The 6,558-nt window shown below is 37.2% G+C and overlaps 1 protein-coding gene and 1 pseudogene across 1 annotated transcript in view; both read left to right on the forward strand.

Annotated features, from left to right (window-relative positions):
- Dock3 (dedicator of cytokinesis 3) overlaps positions 1-6,558 on the forward strand; it is an 825,219-nt gene that overhangs the window by 520,973 nt on the left and 297,688 nt on the right. The gene's annotated exons all lie outside the window — the stretch shown is intronic.
- LOC101591711 lies at positions 678-1,841 on the forward strand (annotated as a pseudogene).

Consider the following 6,558-nt stretch of genomic DNA (forward strand, 5'->3'; position numbering starts at 1 on the left):
CTAATGGTGTTTGTAAATAGGATCACAAGTCCGCATCTTGTACAGCAATTAACCACTAAGAAGAATATATGCAGTGTATTATTTGTTGAAAAATAAAAAAAATAAAAATAAAAAAATGAAAAACCAGGTATATAACTATCTTAAAAAAAAAGTGTATTTAAAAAATGTTTTTAAAAGCATATTTCAATTATTCCTCACCTGGTAATACATATTCCAATCTCATTTTCATCCATTTTAATAATCTTAAATATATTTAAATTTGTTTGTAATAACAGAATTATAGTAAATACGTATTCTGATTCTATTGTCACACTTTTACCACTATTGTACACTAAATAAATACTTATCTGTTTAGTTTCAAAAAATAAATAAATAAATAAATAAATATTAAAAAAAAAACTTTCAGTTTTTCTACATTTAGGATGATGTTGACCATTGGTTTTTCATAGATGTCTTTTATCAGATTGGTGTATAGGCCATCTATTCCAGTTTTCCTGGTGGCTTGATCATATGGAAGCCAGGCTCAGGCCCTATAGTCTGGTGGCTGGGATAGTAGGAGGATGGAGTGGCAGGACCTGGGACGTGATGAGGGACTGGAGTAGCTGCTGGGTGGGCCCACTCTGGCTGCACACTCAGAGGTGCCCATCCATCCTTCTCCTCTTCACCAGGTAGGCCTCCTGTGCTCATGGCCTCTGGCCCATGGTTCAGAAGGCTCTGGCTGCACTGCTGCCACTGCAAGATGTCAGAGACATGTTACATCCAGTGATAAAGGTTTTTCTGTGTGGCTCCATCATTGGGACCTGTTCCACCCTACTTTTCCAGCCTCTGGATCTCCTTAAAACACACCTGCAGACTCGCCAGGCCTCAGACCCTGGGTCCAGACACATTGGGATGTTGACTTCACTGTTTTGTTTTGTTTTTTCTTCAGACTTTTACTGAGTTGCCCAGCTGAGCTTAAACTGGGGATCCTCTTGCCTTAACCTCCTGAGTAGCTGGGATTACAGGTGCATGCATCCTGAATTTTTTTTTTAAATTTAATTTTATTCATTTATTTATCTTTTGGTGGAACTGGGGATTGAACTCAGACCCTTGCGCTTGCCAGGCAAATGCTTATTCTACTGAGCTGTCTCTCTGGCCCCTTGACTTCACTGTTGAAGGTGGTTCGCACAGAGTCTTTTGGGCCTTTGGAAAGGGATATTCCCCCCCTCCCCCATTATGAGATGTGTCCCTAGTGTTGCAGTCTACTTTGGCATGCTCTCCTCTTTGAAGCAGTATTTCTTGCAAGGCCATCCTCCCAGTACCCTGGAGTCAGTCATCCTGGACATGGGCTCTCAATCTGTTGCAGGGGTGTGCATGTCACCCAACACAGTGATTAAAAAATGCTATGAGAGTGGGAGATATGGCTATGAGAACATCTACACAACCCTGAGGAGCATCTATTTCAGTGAAGGCCATCTGTACCTCTTCAGTGGCCTGACAGCCACTCCTTCATAATGCACTCTTTTTAGGAATCAACCTGATGTTTTACAACCAGACCAAAAATATACTGCTCCACGACCAGTTCGACATAGCCTTCATTCCATTCCCATTGTGAATTTCAGCTGGGGGATATTTGCTGATCTTCTGGCCTCATTGGCAACTCAACCTGCATATGTTATCAAAATCTTATATGCAGCTTTTCCCAGTGAAGTTTCAGTTGATTGGCCAAGCAGTGACACTTATTTTCAAAGATTATAGGCTTCATGGTTTCTTCCAAGGCAGTATTCTGTGGACCATCTGCAAAACTCTGAGTATGGACTGTCTACAAAGAGATGGTGTTGAAAATGGGTTTGAAGTCCTGACCAAAAAGAGTGTACTGTCACCCTACTAAGTGCTGCTTCATTACACTCTGTGGTCAGGTGCAGTTCTGCCTGGAGAGAGGCAAAAACACCATTGCCTCCAGTCTCCATTCAGGAAGATAGATCTGACTGGAGTCCTTGGTCTCTTAGAATTGGAGTCACCAGTACACACAAAATCCTGGGGAGTTGAGAGAAAGATCTGCACACCCCACAGGGCTCCTGGAAAGGCATTTTCAGAAAGACTTTTGCCAGGTAGCCTCACCTACACTACAGGGTCTCCTTTGGGGACCTTGTGCCTTGTGCAAGGAGTCACCATCCAGAGAAACAGCCTCATGCCTGGCTGAGGAACTGCCCAGTGAGGACTGTCTGGGTGGTGTTCAAGGTCCTGCAGGCTAAAGGCTGTGTCTTAGCTGCCATGCTGAGGAGAAAGAATTGAAGTTGTTATTTAATTGATCCTTGGCCAACTCAGAGCCTCTGGATAGAAGGAACGGTGACTTACTGGCCTCCAAGTGTACAAATAAATTTTTTGATCTTGGTCCCTGCACTGTGTAAATCTAAGCTATTATGGCATTTTCTGCAGTTAAAGGATACATAAAATAAAGCACTTTATTAGTGAGAAAAAAAGCTTGTGTTTATTAGATTTTTCATGTCCTTTAAAATTTGTGTTATATAGTTGGGTGCTCCCATATTTGATACATACATATTTATGATTGTTATGTGTTCCTCTTGAAGTTTTCTCCTAACCAGTATGTAGTGGTTTTTATCTCACTTAATCATTTTTTTGTTAGAAGATCAGACTGTATGTGAACAGACTAACAACCTCTGCTTTTTTCTGAGCTCTTGGAGCAGTTCCTGTGGTACTGTTTTACATCCTTTGACTATCAGCCTATAAATTTCTTTTGGGGCTAAATATGTTCCTTGTATGCAGCATATCATTTGATTTTGCTTCTTGATTTACTCTGCAAATCTTTTTCTTTTAATTGATGAATTGAGTCCATTTACATTAATGCTTATAATTGCTATGTATTGGCTTATGTTTGTTAGGTTATTTTTCTGCTGCTGGTTCCCTACTTTTCCTGTGTTTGTTTGCCCTGTTTAGTGGTTTCTTTCTGTTGTTGTTCTTGTACTTGTGGCCATTTTGATTCCTTTCTAGAATTTCTTTTCTAGTCTTTCAGTACTCTCTGTAGGGTTGTTTTGGTCATCATAAAATTCTTTAGTTAGAATACTTTGTCATGGAGGTATTTTACTTCTCCATGGAATTTGAAAGAGAGTTTTGCAGAGTATATCAGTCAGTGTTGGAATTTGTTTTCTTGTAGGACTTGACATATTTCTCACCATGCTCTTTTAATTTGATGCTTTGTGTTGAGAAATTTGCTGTTATTCTGATGGGTTTTTCTTTCAATGTGATTTGTTTCTTTACTCCAGCAGCTTTTAGCTTGTTGTTCTTGTGCTGAATCTGAGATCTTGATTATTATATGTCTGGATGTAGATTTATTTGGAGTTATATATGCCTCAGTTACCTGAATGTCAGATTATTTTCCCATATTTGGGAAGTTTTCTGTTATTACTTATGCATATATTCTTTTTTAGTCATTAGTATTGGCTTCTTCTTTCTCATTGATGCCTATTAGTCTTATATTGTTCATTTTTGCATTGTCGTGTAGCTGTTGAACTATTAGTTCCTGGATCCCTGCTGTTTTTAAGAGAATTTTTCTTTCCTAGTCACTAGCTGCAATGATGTCCTCAAAGTCTGAAAGTTTATCTTCACTTTCATTTAAACAGTTTTGGCAACCTTTGATGGAGTTTTTAATGTCCTGTATAACTCGTTGAATCTGCTTCATGCATTCAATTTCTGTCCTCTGTTGCTCATGCAAGGATTGCATCATTTTTGTATTCTGTATTTTTTAAATCGATGTCTTCTTTAGAAATGCTTAGTAATTCTTATATTATAGTTATCATTTCTTTTTTTACCTGGGAGATTATTTCTGACCTAATTTCCTCTATACTTTTCTGTAGTTGCTTCTTTAATTCAGTTGCTATTATTTCAGAAATTTCAAGTGTGTGGCTATTTTTTTCTTTTGTTAATGTCTGCTGGATTTGTTCTGTGTGGCTTGGGACCTGAGATTACATTTTGTTCCTTCATTTTATCATTTTCTATTTGAGAGATAACTATTTTGATCTCTGTGATATTTTTTTTTCCAAAGTTTGATAGTAGGTAGCTGTATCACTGAAATCAGAACCTCTCTGTAACAGAACTGTTCTTTTGGTATCTCTTCTGTGTCAGAGATTCTTATTTTGTTGTATTCCAAGATTTTGCCTTCTCTATTGAAAAAGACACATTGTTTTCCATTTGGCATTGTCTTCTGTCTTTCAGTATAGGGCTTTGGTGAGTTTGTTACCTCCTGATGTTATTACCAAAGGGAGAATGTATGGTTAAAGCAGATATGGTATGCTGCTTACAGTGGCACAATTAGCAATACTAATAACAGCAAATTCACAAATACTGGTAACTAATGGTTTTGTATTTTGGACCAAGGGAGCAAATACAATAGCTATATAACAAAGCTGATCCTAAATTGGGAATTTGTATGTAAACTAGTTCCCCTGAGATCTGTTTGGGCACTTCCCCTTCACATACCTGGAGTCTTGCAGGCAGACTAATTAACCTAAGTTAACACCTGCTGCCTTAATGCCAAGGAGGATCTTCCTGTAGTGGAAGAACCCACTGGGGACTCTAGACCCCACTGGGCCTAGCAATACATCTAAGCTTATCAGAGGTCTCAGCCCCTCCTCTGAGCACTGTGCTGCTGAACTCTGCCCACTGGGTTAAGTACCTCAGTTTCTCTGCACTGCGAAACTTTACCCTCCGGGTCCAACTCCATGCTCTGGGCTGGGAGATTATTTCTGACCTAATAATCTCAGTTTTTCAAAAAAGCTAATTTTTATTAGTATATTGTCAGTACAAAATGATTGTATTCATCATGGGGAGTTCGTAAGATACAGTGGTACTTCAGTTCACTAGCTTAATTCATCCCAAAATTCAGGGGAAGATAGCCACATTCATCTTTGTGTAGGGAAGATGGCCATGGTTGTGTTTACTTGAGAATGGCAAAATTTTGCTTCATGCTCCTGTTTATGAACTGAATTGTTCATGAACAGAAGCATTCTTAAACTAAGAGATTATATACATAACACATCTGAATTCTTTTTATAGCTCCTTCTCCTCCTCTCTGTCTGCTCTTGATTTTTGTTTATCTATTTTTCCAAGTGAGAGTAATTCTTTTCCTTGGTCCTGTGCTTGGGATTTGTTGTTTCTCTAACTGCTTTAAATATTCTTTCTTTGTTCTGAATTTTGGCAATGTTATTATGATATGTAATATAAATAATCTTTTTAGTTCATGTCTGTTTTGAGTTCTAAATGCCTTCATTAACCGAGTAGCCATCTCACCCCTCAGATTTGGAAAATTTTCTATTGTATTTTCAGTAAATAAGTTTTCTGTGGAATTAGCCTATATTTCTCACCCTCCTTGAGACCAGTGAGCCTTAAATTGATTCTTTTAGAGTCATTCAAGAGCCCTTGAACAATCTTCAGAATTTTTTAATGTCTCTATTACTGTCTGAATATTTGGTTGCATCCATCTTATCTTCAAGCTTTGGTAATCTTCCTTCTGATTGACCTTGCCTACTTGCAGAGACTCTCAGTTAAATCTCTGACCTGACTAGTTAAGGATTTCACTTCCAGGATTTCTTCTTCATTCTTTCTCAGAACCTCTATCTCTCTATTGAATCAAGTGCTCTTTTATGTAGTCATATTCTTTAATTTATTCAGTGACTTATTTGTGTCCTGTTTGAGCTCATTGATCATTTTAATAATTAATTCCGCTGATTATTTGAACCTCTTCATTCATTGATCTTTTTAAGCATCAGATTTTTAAAAAAATATTATTTTTGTTACTATGTGTTTGCATTGTATACAGTTGTCTTCTTGTGGAGTGGGTTGATTCCTTTTTGTAACCCCCTTACCTCCTGCCTCCTCTAAATCTGCTTTCTTAATTTTTATTCTTTTTTATTTCCAAAATTTTCTTGAGAAGCAAATAGCAATGAGACAGTTTCAAATCAAATTGGTAGGACAGTTTCAATAATTAAAACATTGCATACTCTCTTCTTAGTGGTTATTTGCTGTACAAGATGCAGACATGGTATCCTATTTACAAACAATATTACAACAAATCTCTCTATTCATTAAGAGAATGTAACTATATATCTATTCCAACCATTTTGAATACACATAAATAAAATTGATATTCATCTGTATCCATTTTTTTCTTTAGTTCTGTCATTTGAATATTATAGGTGTGTTAACTCAGCAAAATATTCTAAAAGAATCCAGTAGTCCATAATAGTATTGGCTCCTGCACTTGACTGCCAATCTCAGAAATTGTTGACCTGAGTCCCCTACACTTCAGTATAACTGCATGGGTTTACTTCTTTTTTTCCCCATAATTTTATTGATAACAAAATAGCAATGAGACAGTTGAAAATCAAATTGGTAGGACAGTTTCAATAATTAACACATTGTATACATTCCTCTTAGTAGTTAATTGCTGTACAAGCAGACATGATATCCTATTTACAAACACCATTAGAACAGATCACTCTATTCATTAAGAGAATGTAACTATATATCTATCCTAACCACTTTGAATACACAGATACAAAA

Source organism: Octodon degus, unplaced genomic scaffold (genome assembly GCF_000260255.1).
Source record: "Octodon degus isolate 3935 unplaced genomic scaffold, OctDeg1.0 scaffold00008, whole genome shotgun sequence".
In the NCBI taxonomy this organism is placed as follows: domain Eukaryota; kingdom Metazoa; phylum Chordata; class Mammalia; order Rodentia; family Octodontidae; genus Octodon; species Octodon degus.